The 15,614-nt window shown below is 33.0% G+C and overlaps 1 pseudogene; it reads right to left on the bottom strand.

Annotated features, from left to right (window-relative positions):
- Positions 1-405: 405 nt before the first annotated feature.
- LOC104114720 (sesquiterpene synthase 9-like) overlaps positions 406-15,614 on the bottom strand; it is a 59,078-nt pseudogene continuing 43,869 nt past the window's right edge.

The following is a 15,614-nucleotide window of genomic DNA, read 5'->3' as shown; positions in this document are numbered from 1 at the left end:
TGTGACATTACCCATAGACCTTTTTTGTGACAGTAAAGTAGCTATACGGATAGCTATCAATCCAATATTTCATGAGAGGACCAAACATATTGACATCGATTGTTATTTTGTAAGGGAGAAGTTTAGGGTCTCATTCAGACTCATCATGTTAGTACCAAAGATTAACTTGCAGACTTACTTACCAAAGGCCTTGGGAAGACACCACACTTTCATTCATTGAGCAAGCTGGGAGTAGAGAATTGGTTCTTACCCTCCAGCTTGAGGGGGAGTAATGAGCCAAGCAATAGTCGTGACAGTTAGTTGGTTGTAACTTAAGCTTACTACGGTTAGTACTAGGGTTAGTTAACTACAGGTAGTGGTTGAGTTAGAGCTAGTTTTTTTTTTTTTTATTTCTACATATGTATGTACAGCTCGATCAAAATAGTGAGAATCCAATTGAATCTTTAAGAATATTCTCTCCATTCCATTCTCTGCATTGCCGACCTATTCAGCTCAAGAGGTCCTCTTTCATTCAGCTCAAACTCCATGGCAAAGCTTCATGGATAGCTGAATTTAACAGCAATCCTAATAAAATCAATATTTTCGATATTTTCCCTTCTAAAATATAATTGACAGCAATTAATTAACAAAAGTAGTTTTTTCAGGAAATAGTGTTACGTCTCCAGAACATGCAAAATGCTTCGACATTTGCTTCAAGCACTACCAGCTGGCAGAAGGTGCATATGCATTATTTTTATCATACGTTGACAGATTCAACAAACAACAAAGTAATTAGTTCTTTGACATTGGATTTGGGATTTGTGTATCCATCCTCATCCTTGAAAAAGGTATGTGATATGCGTGCAAGATTTAAAGCTCGTTCGAGGACAAACATTGGCACTTCCATTTCCATAGGGCTGAGGAATTCCTTGTTTATGTCTTTCCATGCATTCGTGACTTCATTCTGGATCTCAATGTATGCCTCTTGCTCTGAAGTTCCATGTTCTTTCATGTAGCATTCAACAATTGAAGCTACATGTCCTCTTTGTTGTTCCTCCTACAATACATAGATGTCAATATCTTCAAAACAATCCAATTAATAATGAAATTATATATACATCAATTTTTAATCATATACAGCCTAAACTGCATAACTCACTTTTAAGCCAAATTGAAGAAAATTTTACAACATAAAATTTGTTTGTGTATTCAAATTTAGTTGCAAAATCCAATTGGCTAGTTATTGTTGGTCGATTTCTTCATGTATCCAGATTATCAGATCAACTTAATGGAACGTAAGTTATCATGTTACGTTCTTACATTAACTTGTAAATTCTATCCTCTTCCATAGGATAATATTTATTTTATTTTTTTTAAGCAAATTATATTACTAGGCGGACGGGCTGCCTAGTAGCTATTATTAATAAAAAAAAACACAAAGGAAGAGAATAAGCAAGGGAGGCAAAAGCTACCGTAGTGTTGCCTCTATTGCCTTGGCTATATAATCATCCTTGTGTGCCTCCATCGCCTCGCAGCCTCATGGCGACTGCCGGCAAAGTCTCACGAGTGCGAATGATCTCATAGCCATTTGGATACTTCCCAAGGGTATAGGACAAATAGCAAACTTACTGAGCTAGACCTTACCTTACTATTCCTAGTGAGGATAGTATTTAATAAGTTTTGCTTATATAAATTTATCCCGTAAACTATACCAAACTATTTCCATGATAAAAAACTATTTCCTATATATATTGGTTAAAATTGCTTAAAGGCACTTTTTGTTAATCTTTTTTTGGATCTAATAAAATTTCAAATAGAACAATATTTATCCAAACATTTTTTTCTTCCTCATGCAACTATATATAAACTAAAAGGTATTCTGCGAAAATAATGAATTGGTTTGCATTAGAAGTTGTCCCTTATATTATATGTACTTGTCATTTGGCATCAAAAAAGTAATTATAGGAGTAACATCTTTTTCCTAGCTAGCCTCAATAGAATGAGGGAAGGGGAACATATATAGAGAGTGTACCTCTGGATCGCATCCGTGAAAAGTACAAGTTCATCAAAGGTTGCGTAATTAGCATCGAATGTGTCATCAATTATGGAGTTCAATTTGTTTACTTTTGTTAGCATTCTTCTCGCGCGACTATATCGAGGTTCAAAGTATATTCCCACCACCCAGAAGTGTACCTCCACCAACCTGTCTCTTGCATATGGTAATTTGCTTGACAAGTCTAAGTCCTTCCACCACCTATAATATGCAAGAGCATTTAATATAATTATATATCGTCAAAGAACAAACGAATTACCATATAAATATAGATGATAATTAAGTTCAATGGATGTACCTTGTAAGCTCGCTAAGCTCTTCCTGGTACAACTTCTGCAACATGTTGAAATCCAACTTTGCAAATTTCAAAAGCAAATTATTGTGCGCATCAATATTTTCATATATGTCTATGGAGTTCCTTGCTCCCACCCTTGGTACAGTTTTGCGAATCGGCTGGTTTAACGCTTCGGTAACTTGAGCTTTAAGCCAGTTATTGCTCAAGTTTGTGACAATGGAATCAAGATGAGTGGTGGTAAAGGTGAGAGCTTCTTCAAGAATATCCTCCCCGTGCACTCTCATATGTGCTGCTTCGTACAAACTTAGTAATCCTTGGACATCATTCTTAAGAGTAGTTTCCTTGAATTTCCCGTCATGGTTTGTGAATTGCTCGAATATAGCTGGTGAAACATTACGTTTATACTTTGACAGAAGTTAAGTTGGTTAAAATTCCAAAAGCACAGTTATAGCAAGTTATTATTGAAGAATTAGTATATGCTCTTGCCGCAACTGCTGGATTTCACAGCTAAAAAAAATTTCAGTCACCTATGAAAATGTTAGTGTTTAGTTAGTGTTGATGAAGTTGGTATTGAGAAGAAGATGTTCTGTCTAGAAGAGGATAGAAGTATTTAAAATCATTTTCTTGTCCGACTTAGTTTTAATATTTTAAGGTATGTTTTGGAGGAAAACCAAATTTGACGATAATAATATAATAACAATATTAGTAGTCAAAGTTAACCACTTGTACACTTGTACGTACGTAGAGATCCGTCAAAATGGGTTTCACCTATTACATCAACCCAACTCAGTCGCTATTTGGATGTGATTGGGCTAAGATTTTTCTAACCCATTTAAAAGTGAGGTTTATAGTTCCACCCAAGTTAGTTCGTCTGCCCTTGAGGCTAGGCCAGCCCGTAGGCCCAAAAGAATTTAATTCAAATTTAAAACGAAAAGGGCCAAAACTGCCCTTTACTTATTCGATTTGGTTTTAAAATGTCTCCCTCCACCTATTTAATTTGCTTAAATTGCCTGTCATTAAAAATGTGGCTCATTTATGCCCTTATTTCTAACGGATCTTTGCCAAATAAAAAAATATTTTATTATATATGACATGGCAATATTTGATTGGACAAAATTAAAACCCCACCCCAACCCAGACATGATTTGTAAATAATCCATCCACGATCCACCTTAACCGCCCCGAGCCGTTGAACCCCTTTTTAGCCCCTGAAAATTTTGCTCAAGCAGTTGGCATTTCCAGTTAAGAACATATCTTCAAGATTTTCAACCAAAGATTTAGATGTCCAGCTTGAGAAGTCAAGTAATTTGTATTAGCAAAATTGCACTGATAAGCCCCTATAGAGTTGTTTAAGTGGATCTAGTATAATGACATCTAGCACAGTGGGACCGGTGAGTCCGGCGGAATTGGGACTCCCTGGGGCTCGCCCTGAGGCGGAGGACTTGTAAAACGTCCCTGGGCTTAAGTGTGAGCTAGTTCCGTGAGACTTACGCTTCGGCCGTCGGGGCTTACGCCCCGGACACACCCAATACCCAGTGTACTGGGCTCGCCTAATAGAATTTTATGTAATTGAGTGTAACTAACCTTGTAATTCCTCAAATATTCTTAATAAATCGTTGACTATTCAAAATTACTTTTTTCTTAATTATAAATCATTAAGTTGAGAGTATTTTATGTCATAATTAAAATAAAAATTATTGCACGTTATCCACTAAGACTGCTATGATAGTAAATTTTAAAAGGAACTTTACATAACTGTCACAGTTTACAAATTCTTAGCATGAAATCCAATATTACAGTTGTGGCAGGAAAATATTTATATTTGTAGCATAAAGTTCCATTAAAATAGGAATATTAATTATTAATCTCTAAACATAAGCAATTTAAATGGAAAGTCAATAATCTTTGTACAAAAATCATGCCATTTTTTTCTCTTTATCTATTAGCTTTCCTTCTTTTTCTTCATCTTCTTAATTTTGTTTTCTACCGAAACCAATATATTTTCCAAATTTGTTCTATTCGATTTCTTTTTAATTATCTTTCTTAAGTTTTTCTCTTTCTTCTTTCTTCCCTTTTTAACATAAAGATCTTACTTTGATAATAATAAACGTTAACATATACAAAAAGTATATAAAAAATGTTCATTGAATTAACACATATAAAATATACAAAATATATACATAAAAAATACATCTTCAATTAAGATGACACTTAGACATGTGAAATATACATAAAATATATCTTAAATTTAATTAATATGGCATATAAATATACAAAAATATATATATAAATACATCCTGAATTAAAATGGCAAGTACATATAAAATATATTTGAAATATACATTAAAATACATCTTAAAATAAGATGGCACTTCACAAATAAATATACATAAAAATACATTTTTAATTAAAGTGATACTTGATATACAAAGTATAAAAGATGTATAAATGAATACATCTTGAATTTAGGTGGCATTCACATAGGCATCAGATTTTCAAAAATGGAGTGAAGAAGATGAATGTTGGAAATGGAGAATGGAGGTGGACAAAAAAAGTACTTTCCGTGATTAGTGAGTCAGTTAACTTATTAAATATTGAGCTTAATTTTTATAATATGTTAATAATAAATAAAAAGTGCTCTTTATGGAATAAACAATAAATGATGTTATTTTTAAAAAAAATAATAGTTAAAAAAGGATCAAGCATGTAAATAAATCTTTCATTTAAAAAGTATTTATTTATTAACTTTTGTTATGTCTTTTTTATATAATAGTCCATAATTGTTTTTATAATTATTTTCCTAATTTATTTTTCACGTTTACGAGATACAATACTTATTAATTTAATAGCTCAATATTAGCTTGTAACTATTTACAAATAATTAGTTATCATGGTATATTATGGTGAATTATGTGTCACTTTATTAACTTGTTGAAATTAAAAATAAATGGTGCTAGATAATCATATTTAAATTGTGAATTATGTTTGTATATAAATTCTCTTTCAAATAGAAAGCATATTAAATAAACGGAGTATTTTTAAAAAAATCAAATTATATCGAAATTCTTTGAAGATTCATTAATCCTTAATAGATACATATAAGATTTCGCATCGAATACATTACTTTTGATGTTTGAGTTGTAACGACGTTGCAGCTAATTTACATATTATGATATATGTCAAACTTTTCGTATTATTCATAGTTGAATTATAATTTATAAATATTTTAAATAGATTATTTGCTATACTTTAGGGATTTTAATGTAATTTTTATAATTATTTTTTATTTTATACTATCTTAAAATTGTTAAAATTAGTAAAATTTAAAGATTTGTGCGATTTACGCCCCATGTCTTAGGGCTTACGCCTTGCCTCGTCAGAGGTAACATGACTCGCCTCACGACCCGCCTTTTAGAATATTGATCCCAGGCTATTGGAGCTGAACATTGATCCCAGGCTATTGGAGCTGGTCAAGAAAATGGAATGAATTCATCACGTATTCTTGAAGTAGGTAATCGATTGCTTACAAATGGATTCCATGGGAAGCTCTCACTTGGTTGGAATGATAACACTGATTCAATCAGTTTCTTGAAAACTGAAAGTAATAATGAGCCAATGAATGATTACCAATATTTTGTGGGTAAATCATTCTCGGGTAGAATTAGAGAATAGAGACTACCTGGGTAGAGCTTTTTTAGTGGCTAAAAAAGGGATTTAACGGGTCGCGGCGGTTAAGATGGGTCAAGTATGGATTATTTACGGATCATATCTAAGACCAATCAGAAATTGTCATGTCATAAATAATAAAATATTCTTTTATTCAGCAAGGTCTTTCACATGAATGAGTTAGATTTTTAACGGCGGGGCAGTTTAAGCAAATGGACATTTTTAAACCAATCGAATATGTTAGGAACAGTTTTGTTCATTTTCCGAATTTAAAATTAAATTTAACCAAATGGATCTTTTGAATTGAATTGCTGGGATATGATTATAAATCTGTTTGACGTTTACATTTTTATCTCATAGTTGGAATTAGTTATTGTTTTTGTACTGTCTCAACACTTTATTAATGCAACAAAATTTATTTCAACAAAATGGAAGAATTTAGTTCATGTTAGTTTATTAGGAACCTTTCAGTTTTTTAATTCTTTTTTTTTTAATGTTAACCATATACTATATTTATGTGACCATTGGGTAGGTATATTTTGATATGCACATGTCAATGGTTTGGGTTATTATTATTTTTTTTTTGTGAAGTGTCTTGTCTTTTATTTCAATCGTTTATTAGTAATTTATTGGAATTTAGCTGACATCTTAAAAGTTTTATTAACAGCTAAAGCCTTATGTTTGCAAATAAAGTGAATTTCCTGAATACTATGCAGTCGTATGTAGTAATATTGACCTGTGTCCTATACAAAATTGTTCTTTTGCAAATTTTACTTACTTGCATCATATGTTAGAAAAATTAATAAATTTAGGGAATTTTAGGTTCGAATGTAGACTAATTAAAATAGTTCAAAAAAAGAAGATTGGAAAAGATGAATAGGAAGGGCTAGCTCTTGTAGACCGTGGAGCACATTTTGACATCTCTACTTGCGTCTGTCGGCAAATATAGCATCCCCAAATTATATTCATATTTTCAATCATTTTTTTATTAGTTTATCAAAAACGTTTATTACTAAAAGCATTTTTTCTTTTTAACATAGTTTTTGAATTTGAAAAGGAGACTGTTTGTTTAATAGGTGCCTATTCGAAAATGGTTCAATTCATACGTCTAAGGTGTTATAAATACCAAGTGCTTCTCCAAAACCAAAACAACACAAAAAAAAATTCTCATCTCTCCTTCTTCTTCTCTTACTATTCACAAATCACAATTTTGTTCCGGTCGGAAATATAAATTTGTTACTGAAACTTAAATTTCCTTTAGCTTTGTAAAATCCAAAAAAATTGTAGAAAAAGTATCATTTTTTGGGGCGGTCTTTAACATTTGACGCCCGCTTTCCCCATGGGAAGAATCTCAAGGTAAAAAATTAAAAGTGTTGCCCATGAGGGAAGCACAACTAGAATACTTGGTAGCAATGTTTGGCGCAAAAATTCGGAAAAATAAATTCCGACTGATTCAATCGGAAACTAAAAGCCAAACTTTTTTAGTTTGACCATTTGCGACGACCGAAACGGATGCAAATTTTTTAAAAAGTTAGTCAGTTTTTTTTCAAAAAAAATTGCGAACGAAACGGTCGAAAATAAAAATCAAAATTTTTTGGTTTGACCATTTGCGACCGAAACGGACGCAATTTATTTTTTAAAAGTTAGTCAATTCTTTATTTAAATTTGCGACCGAAACGATCGAAAATACCTTTTAAAACTAAACCCCCGTCCTCCATTCTTTCTTTCTTCTCTCTTCTTCCTCCATTCCGGGCCCCGGTTGCCGGCCACCGCTACTCGCCGAAAAAGGAAAGCCCCTCTCTCTCTCTACCCTAACCTCCTGTCCCCTAATTGTTCCCACCCCCTTCCCTCACCCTTTCGTTTTACCTCCCCCTCCCCCGCTCCTCTTCCCCCTCTCCTTTAAAATTTTTGATTGTTTTTAAATTTTATTTTTAAATTACTTGATTTATGTATTATTTTAGATACTTTAGTTAGTTCCCTGAGTTGCTTCACTTGTATTATTATTTTAAATTGTTTGATTGTATTTTAGAATCTTGCCTCTAGATTTTAGATACTTTTTATTTCCCTAATTGAATTAATTTAAAACTATTTTAGTTCGTAGATATTTGTTTAGAATTGTCATAGATTTATTTTTAGAATTGCCATAGATGTATTATTTGGGTAGTATTATTTTGACTTAACTCACATACAAAGGTAAAAAAAAAACATTAGGTGGATACGGTAAAATGAAATAACATTTAATCTACCGGCACTTGTACATTTGTTTGTATTATTTTGATTTAACTCACATACGAAGGTGAAAATGATTAGGTGGATACGCTAAAATGAAATAACATTTAATCTACCGGTACTTTTACATTTGTTGCTACCATGAGAAAGTGTACTAGAGAGACTGTAAAATATAATTCTCTTCATCAGCTGATTATTGTTCCCCATGGCGACAAGTGAGTTTGAGACTGATGAGGAGATTATGTCTTACTAGGAGTAGCTATTTGAATGTGCATGTTATATTTTAGACTTGAAAATAGAGATATGTTTAATTTATGAATTTGAGTTAGTATTTTGATAATTAGTTGAATATAATTGTTGTTTGATTAGTTGGTTGTTGGATTGTTATAAATATTACTGTTCAGTTTGTAGTAAATATTGGATTTGGTTTGTTATGATAAATGGAGCATTGATAAATTAGGTGTTAGGTTAACTATTTTATTTGGTAGGTGGTGTAGTTGAAAATAGAGAAGAATACTGCTAATTTTTTTATCCAGATTTGGGGCTAATTTGTGATCGAATCTGTCGTAAATGTCACCAGAAAATTCCCAGATTTGCGACCGATTCGGTCGCAAACTATGAATTTTTAAAATTTTAAATTAATTTATTCTTAATATGTACGACTGTTTCGGTCGAAAAATTAAATTAAATATTAATTTTATTATTTAAACTCCAACCAATTCGGTCAGAAATATTAATTTTTTATTTATTTTATTATTTAGATTTGCAACCGAATCAGTCGGAAATTTACCGACCAATTCAGCCGCAAATCACTTAAATTCAAACGCGTCCTTTATTTTTCATTTTGCGACCATGTATTTTCCGACCGACTTTTTCTATCGGTAATCCGTCGAAAAAACTCGATTTTTGACCGATTTGATTGTCGTAAATTAGTCTTTTTCTGGTAGTGAATTCAAGACCATGTACTTTAAGGACTATTTTTATACTTTTCCAATAAAATACTAGAGGAATTCTGCCACAGTTCCGGTAGGGACAAAATAGGAGGCTTAGATTCCTTAAAGATAGAGGCTACTCTATCAAAGCTTATTAATTTCTGTTTCCCCAAATTATTTATTCTAACATAAAATTGGTTACGATTATTCAGTAAAGGTACAAGATTATAATTTCGAGGAGAAAAGAATAATATGCTCATGATCTATACTTCAATGCTAAACTATATATTGGTATTGTTGTAGGCGTACAAAAGGAAGTTGAATTACTGGCTATGTCCCTAAAAAAATAAGTTAAAGCCATATTGGATCAAGTTTTCTGAAAATGGAATAGTATCGACTCAATTATTTTTGAAAAGATTAATGAAAACGAACATGGCAATTTAGAAGCAGGACATTTTTATCGTTACTTCTCCCATGATCTAGTAAGCGCTCTAAAAAAGTTGCTTTGTTTGCCCCGCCAATGGTGGATAGGCATAGCAGGGAGATGTTAGAAATTGATGATAAAGCAATATTTTAAACCAAAATAAGGAAAATACAATTTGACAAAAAATTTCAAGTAAACACTAAGATATGATGGACACATAATGTATGTCTAAACTATGTCTATTGAACATAAGGTGTTGACAAGACATAATGCATGATCCTTAACCCTTTTCTAATTGACTACTTTTTTAAGCATAATAATTTCATAGACCTTCCTCACATTTCGCTTTGTAGTATTAATTTTTTATTGTGGTTTATGATATTAATAAGTCTACCTTTCTTATTTTAATTGGTGATAGCAATACACGTCGATCCTAGACGAAGGTATGTTCCTTCCCGCATAAATCTCCAAGCTTAAATTCCTTTACATAGCTTTACTTTTTTGGGTTAAATGTTCAGAATATTCTTTCACACGCTAGACATGATTGTCAAGGTAAGAGTTAAAATCTTTTTTATGTCTAAACAAAAGTGAGTTCTCAAGCTATAGATGGAAGTTTAGAATATACTATTGAAATAACCACGGAAAGGAAACAGTGGAGCTGCACAGGATAGAGCAGGAATACGTTACCAGAAGATGTGTTATACCCTTGTTGCCTCAGTAGTCAAAAACGAAGAGCTACAACGTAAAGGTTGTCATCATTTTGAGTACTCTGTTCAAAGATGTTTTGAATGGATGTCCCAATCTCATCATGGAAATGATATGCTACTCCCAATCGTTGGATTGTGTCTATCAACACAAGTTTTTGTTTACTGTTATCAGGAGTTTCCACCAACATTTTCCTGACTGTTTCTTTTAACTCTTCAACTTCAATTTTTTCTTGGCTAGTAATTTCCTGCAGGTAAAAATTCAGCAATTTTTCGTTCATAGGTATAAACGTTGGAGTGGTTACTTTCAAGAAGTATGTTACTTCTAGTCGTTGTTTTCTGTTTTTGTTAGAAAATTATAGGAAAACGGAATTTAAAAGGATATTAGTATATATATATATATATATACTTAAAGTATAAAAATGAGCGAATATGGAGCGCGTACTGTAAGTTGAGAAGTATAGGAGAGGAAATGACATCCCCAAACGGTTGATTCAAAATTTGCCACGTGACGATGATCAGAGGAAGTTTCTCCTTATAATCTCCGACTCTATGTCTCTCTCTTCCCCTCCACATGACTAAAGGTGAAAATGGGTATGTAGTTTGAACTGAACTGAAACTGTATCCCCCAATGTTGGATTGAATATTTGCTAAGTGATGATGCCAGCAGCTGGGAGAAACAACCATTGCTTGACTCATCCTTCTTTCTGCTTAGGTTTTACATCTAAACTTATGTATATATTCATAATGCGGTTTCCTGTTTGTTTACCTCAATGATGCAGTTGACATCATCTAATTTCCTCTAAGAGGAGGCTGGCTTCTTGGCAGCCGAAGGGCCAAGTGTGTTCATAGGGGTCAATTGAATTCCTTCGTCCAGAATTACACCGTCTAAATATATAGCATAAAACAAACATCTTTTATATATATATATATAGTGTGTATATTATATTCCCTTTATAATTAGTTAAGTCTATTCACTAACTGTGTAAGTTTACATTTTTTTGGAATTTCATTGTTATAATCTATGTTGTTCCGAGTGTTCAAAAGTGTTGTCAGACTCGTGTCGGGTCCTTCAAAAATGCACTAAATTTGGAGGATCCAACACGCACTCAACAATATTTTTGAAGAGTCCGAGTAACATAGTTTATAATACTCCATCTGTTTCACTTTATGTGAACCTATTTCATTTTTGGTCCGTTCCAAAAAGAATGACCAATTTCTAAATTTGAAAATAATTTAGTTTAAACTTCTAATTCTACCCTTAATAAGAAATTTTTATAACTACACAAATAGTCTTAATCTCTTTTTCCCTTGTTCAGAACCACAAATTCAAAAAGTTTTCATATTTTATTTTAGAGTATCACATTTACCCTTGCCTTTTGCAAGGTTGCCGACTCGACGGGGGTTGTTGTCATAGACGTGTGTTGGTGTGTTTGTCAAGTCACTTTCAGTTGTAGTCTTCGATTACCCACATGTGTATTTCCATGTGTGCGTACCAAACCATGCTGTTAGAATTGAGAATTCGAGTAGTGCGAAATTTAGCTAAACAACGGTATAATGACAATAACAAAGACAATGGAAGTTGATAACAGCAACAATTAAAAATAGATAAAAAAGACACCAATTTAACGTGGTTCGGTGAGTGTGACCTATTTTCACAAACGGAGAAGAAAAAATTCACTATAACAATAAGAGTATAAAAGAGAGTACAAAATTAAAGTAAATACTCTAATTAATCCCAAATACCCTAAGAGAATAACCTCACAAGATCACTCCAAAGAAAGGATTCACACAAGTTCTTCCCAACACTTAACTCTCGTACAAAACACTCTTAATAAAGGAGGAAAGGAAGAAACAAGTAATGAAGACTCAAGTCTTGTTGGTATGTGTGAGCACGTGATTTTTGCCCGGCGAAAAATACTCCTACAACTTTAAAATATATTTTTCTAATTATTTTAATTTTTATAGAATTTTTAGGAATTTCTTGTTAATTGTTGCTTGCATTTGGTTGTATATTTAACATTTTAAAATCATGAGAAAAATACCAAAAATGTCTAAAATATTTCACGCATAACATTTTAGGTCTTAATTGTATTTAGGATTTAATTACATAAGTTAATTGCATTATTAAATAAAAAATCAAAAAAATATTGTTCATTTTTACATTTTTAGCTTTTCACTTCTTTAGTTTTAAGTTAATTAATTATTTAAGGGGTAGACATAGATAATTAAGTTTAATTCTATAAATTAGACTAAGTTAGGACTTAATTAGGATTTTTAATTAATTTTGAAGATTTTTTTTTTTTTAAAAAAGAAAGAAAGCAAAGAAAAGAAAAGAGGCCCTTTTTAGCCTTAAAACCGGACTGGGCAAGCTCTCAATGGCCCAAATACCCCACAAATCGCCCAGCCCAACTCTTTAAACATGCCTGACTCGCCGACCAAACCCATTAACTCGCCCTAATTTCCCCTTTAATCTTAGCCACTCATCCCACTCAGATCCAACTTCCCCAATTAATTCCCTCACCCCAAATATAAATCAAATCTTAACTTAATTCCTAACAACCCTAATTCCCCCACCAGCCGCACCCTTTCTTCACCAAATGCTTCTACCTGCCTCAACTCCACCCAAACCCGCCAAAGACCCGAACCCAATCCCCCACATGATCCATTCCTCATCTCCTTTCTCCACGTCACTCTAATCTTAACGGATTTCTGACAAAAACAGAATTATTCCTTCCGGATTTTACGCTTTCTCTTTCTTTCTCTTTCAGATTCATTTTTTGTTTGGCGATATAGAAAAAATGTGGGGCGTAGGATCGAGTTACATTCGATCTACTCCCTACATCTGTCTTATCTCGTCAATTTAGGGATTTTTGAGAGCAGGGGAAGAAGATTGGAGAGGGCCATATTATATATATATATATATACACACACATATATCTGAGGAAAAGAAGAAGGGGGAGAAGAACGGAGAACAAAGGTTTTTGGGGAAAATTAGAGTTTCAGAAAAGGACTTCTCTTCATTTTTTTGAATTTTGTTTTAACAGTTTAGTTTAAATTCAAAAAAAAATACAAAACAAAAATAATAATAATAATATAGTTCTTCAATTTCTCCTTCGACTTAGTTTCTTCTTTGACTTTACTTTGAATTTTGGGCGTCAAGTATGGAATTCGATTGAGTCGTTTGTCGACTCGAGTTTTGTTCGAGGTTCGTTTGAGGCAGTAGGAGTTAGAGTTCAAACATTCCGGATTCCGGTCGTGGTTCTATGTTTCTTCGGTTTCTTGTGGTTGTTTTCTCGTTCGGATTTTGGATTCAGAATATTGTAGCCGAAATTCCTACTTTTTCCTATTGAAAGAAATTTACATCCATCAGGTCTGTTCCTCTCCCCTTTTGTGTTTGTTCTGGTGTTATTAAAATATGATAAAAGCCTGGGTTAGGGTATTTGAGTGTTTTAATTTCAGTTCGTATAAGAAAAATGAACGAGTGATTGTTTGTAAAAATGGCAGCTCTTATGTTTTGATCTGTTTGGCTATGATATGAGTGACTTGTCCAATTTTTGATAGATTTTAAGTTAAGCTTCAAGCGTAGTCATTCTTGCCGTGATGGTTCCATGCTTTGCATATTGCTAGCTGTTTGTCTGTTATTTCAGTTGTAAATGATGTCAAAATCGAGTTGTTTCGCCGAAATGTGTATGTGTTGGTTTATTTTTATTTCCTTCTCTAGTTGAAGCCTCTTCGCGTATTCTAAAAGTCAGATATATTATTCAATCTCTCGGAATTGAAAGAGTTCTCACATGATTGCTAAATTTGAATGCCGATTCGAAATGGTTCTCGGTGATTATAGGTCCATCATTTAGTTAGGCTACTAAGTTTGAGATTGTTCGAGCTTAAGGACTGGTGTGTCACTTGTATATACTGCAGAACTTTGTTTCGTTTTTCTTTATCCTTGAGCATGCAATTTTAGTGATTGGTGACTTTGATGCTATTTGCTAGTTTGTTATCAATTGAGCCTAATGAGTTAGGGGTCTTTAGCGCATGTCATATTTATTTTGAGTTCAGGGGAGTCATTTTCTTTTTGTACTAATGGTATTAGTCTCCACTGTTTTGTGAGTTCAAGTGTTCTGTTAAATATTTTCTTAATGGGTTTAAAGTGCCAATTAGTTCAGATATGCTTGGCTTTAATAGGAGGCATTGAACTGTGTGTGGAATTGGGTCGATAGTGGTGCCAATTATTTAGTTTACTAGTCCCTCTATGTGTCATGACCTCATGTTCTTCTTTGAATACATCTGAGGATTTTTAGAAGTCCATGGCGTGAATGGCATTCGAAAAGGATTGTTGTGGGATTTTATTTTCATGACACTGATTGAAGTAATTTCCTCTTGGAGAATTCATTAGGATGAACTTAGCTTTAAAGTTCGGTCATGTCGTGTAGTTTGGGTAATTCGTTGTTTGTTAATAAATTTCAAGCTTAGCTTTCTTTTTTCTTTTAGTATTCTTTTGTGTTCCTGATGCTTTGGTAGAAGTTTTGAATGGTTGTTGGGCCGTGGGTGCGGGGAATGACCAAAGCCCATTAGTAATTAATAGTTCTCATGTTTTAGGATTGAGTTTGGTCAAATGCATGAAATAAGAAGTTTAAAAGGGAATGAGCATGAAACATCGTTTAGTAAAAGTACTCTATACTCACGAGCCTTTTCACACACAATCACCGAATTTATACAACTAATAAATAATCGTAGCAATATTTTAGGCGCGCATTTAATCGACTGTCGTAATTGTGTACACGTTCGCGTGACATGATCATGATTTTCCAAAAATAAATCAAAGTATGCGTTCGCGAAATTTTGGCCAACAATCTTAATATTAATAAAGCAGGACTAATTGTGTACACGTACGCGTGACATGATTTTAGCGCACCGAATAAAACGGATTCACACACATGTGATCCGTTTCAAAGATAAATCCATAAGCGCCATATCTAAAAGTGGTAAAGGGTAAAATGCACATAGGTTCTGAAACACGTAATTTAATAATTTAATTAAGCCATGTATGATTAAAGCGACCGTGCTAAAATCACGAAATCCGAGAGTGCCTAACGCCTTCTTCCACGTTAACAGAATTCCTTACCCGGTCTTCTGGTTTCGCAGACTTTAAACAGAGTCAAAATTCCTCGATTTGGAATTTAAAATAAACCGGTGACTTGGGACACCATAAAATATCCCAAGTGGCGACTCTGATTACACAAATAATCTCATTTCGACTAATGTCACTTTAATTGGAAAAACTCCCTTATCCCCTCGGAAAAAAGGAGGTGTGACAGTATATTTAAAATGA

Source organism: Nicotiana tomentosiformis, chromosome 6 (assembly GCF_000390325.3).
Source record: "Nicotiana tomentosiformis chromosome 6, ASM39032v3, whole genome shotgun sequence".
Classification (NCBI taxonomy): Eukaryota; Viridiplantae; Streptophyta; class Magnoliopsida; order Solanales; family Solanaceae; genus Nicotiana; species Nicotiana tomentosiformis.
The sequence above is the reverse complement of the archived record's forward strand: the minus strand, read 5'-3'. Positions and strand labels throughout refer to the sequence as shown.